Genomic DNA, 2,701 nt, shown 5'->3' with positions numbered 1-2,701 from the left:
ACACTGTTGGATCAAAACTAACCAAGCAATCTACATTTTACAGATGTTAAAGCACATTTAGCTTCATATGACAAAATTTTATAGATGTCTTCTTCTCTCTCTCTCACTCTCTCTTCTCTCTCTTGATCGTTCTCATACTGTAAACCCCATAATACCCTTTAACAATACAAGAAGTATTACTAACATAGACCTTTTATTTTCTGATCATACATTACTTTTGAACATTATAAAAGTATCTAACAATTCAGCTCTCATACATCTAATCAAATGAAAACAACTAATAACTTTAAATTTTAACATAAGATACTTATAAAGCCACTACAGAAATCCAAAGTAACACTTCATTATAAAGTTCACATACCTTAAGCGTAGTTTTACAAACAGACTTAAAACTACTTGAAACATTTAAGTACTTGCAATTAGTCATCTCTGATCTTTTCTTTTTCCTTTTCTGTAATAACAACCAGTAAGAAAAATACTGGTAAGATATGAGGCTCAGTAGCATTGCAAATTAATTAACATTTAAGATACAATCATTGAAATTAATCAAATATTGAAATTATTAAAAAAATCATAATTAGCTTTAATATTTATTTCTTCGAATTATAACTGATATTCAATTTAATGTAAAAAAGATTTGACTACATTTTCAAAACATATATTCAATGGAGCCCAGATAAATTTGATATTATCGCTATTGAATTATATAGAGGTTCCTTTTTCCTCTTAAGGGGTCCATTTTGCCCAACATGCTAGTAAGTATCATAATTCTCTGAAGTACCTTTTACCCCACTTATTAATGTAATTTCATATATGGAACCCTTTTGTCCCACATACTTTTATAAGTTAACATCAATTTTAGCTAAACTTTACTTTTAAATTAATATTCACTAACTTTTCAGTATTCATAAGTCATACATAAGTTGTTGCATGCTTCATAATCATTTATGTACTAATTTGTACACAATTAAAATGTATACCATATGCAAGAAAATTGATAAATTTCTAAAAATAGTATTAAATAGAAAAAATATTTAGATTAACATACAAAACCTTATTTTATACTTACACGATTAAATTATGTATATGGTATTCATACTTGAAAATTTGAATGAAAAATAATTTCTATACATTAAACAAGTTTAAAGAACCTTTCACTTTAATGCGTTCAATATTAATCTTCATGATTATAATTGAAAGTTGTTATATTTGAATATAAAGGCATTACTTATTCCTTGACGAGTGTTCCCTTCCAAACCTACACCACGTAACCTTCTTCTTTGATACATTAATCCAAAACCTTCTTTCTGCATAAATATACGAATAATCTTATAATATAATTGATATAGTTACTTTAAGAACTATTATCAAATTTATAAAATCTGAAAGACAATTATAACATTATCATACAACAATTTGCTTACCTCTTTCGTCTTCCCCTCAACTTGTTTATTATTACATAAAACATGCCATGACATTACCAGATGGAGTTTGCTTTTATGGCATTATAGATTTTTGCCTAGCAGCAACACACCAATCACCTACAATGGATCAGTCGGCCAAATCTCAGCCTGGCAACAAAATATCCACAGTGCAAAATCAATGATCCTCCCATCCCCTCACTCAGATTTCTTTTATAATCCAAGACCAAAACCATTATTCCTACCCAACTATCAAAACGAAAACTATCTAATGGCTTTACTGGATTCTTGGAAAGAATTGCCCGACTCCCTGTGCTGTCTGTCTTGAAACCAATGGGCAGGTCTCGACCTAACCCACCTAGAACCAATGACTTCTCATATTCCAAAACCTCACCGCTTCCATGCGCTTCAACCTAGTTGTAGCTGTCCTTATGTTTATCCAGCTTGAATGCTATCAATACATTTGAAATGCGGGTAAATGGCAAATGGTGCTTACAATCCTTCAGCCATTCTCGTCTCATCCAACTGAAAAACGAAATTCCACAAATCTCTATAAAAAACCTCTCTATGATCCAAAATCTTAGTAAAATCAAATCACTGATTGGCGACTTAGCAATGTTTGGATCCATAGTGGATAGCAAGACATCTACTATAAACCTCAATGGTCTCCCAACCCAATATCATGCATTCAAACCTCCATTCGGACCAAGCTCACACCCATTTAAAAGTTTGAGGATCTCTACTTCTTCTTCATTAGTGAGGAGATCAATTTGGAAACATAGTCAACCAAAGAACAAGTCTCCCATGATACACATAGGGCTCTTATCTCCAGAGCCACAACTACCCACGGTCATAGCTGCAACTTCAACCAAAGCCTACGCGTCATAGGTCCCACTTTGGGTGATTGAGGAGGATGAATTGCCAACCAATCTCTTGCCAAATTTGTGGCAACATGGTCACACCGCCCTCACATGTGGTCACCGTCTGACATTATGACCCCCCAAACTCTCAGCAATAGCCTAAAGCTTGTTTTTCCACTTCACCCTACACCTTACCTCAACAACATCATCTACACTAATCCACTCTCTTCAAGGCTTAAACCAAGTCAAGGTAGGCAAGGGGTGGTTCTTTCCTATCGCTCACATCAGTAAATATTTGTTACCTACACACACATTGTAAGCTTTCACCTCCTTAAATATTTTATCCATGTACCTCATCTAGCTCATATATATTCTCTTTATATCCAATCTAACCACTAACCGAATAATGTTTATCTCCGG

This window comes from Dendrobium catenatum, unplaced genomic scaffold (genome assembly GCF_001605985.2).
Source record: "Dendrobium catenatum unplaced genomic scaffold, ASM160598v2 fragScaff_scaffold_556, whole genome shotgun sequence".
In the NCBI taxonomy this organism is placed as follows: domain Eukaryota; kingdom Viridiplantae; phylum Streptophyta; class Magnoliopsida; order Asparagales; family Orchidaceae; genus Dendrobium; species Dendrobium catenatum.
This window is presented reverse-complemented; position numbering follows the sequence as displayed.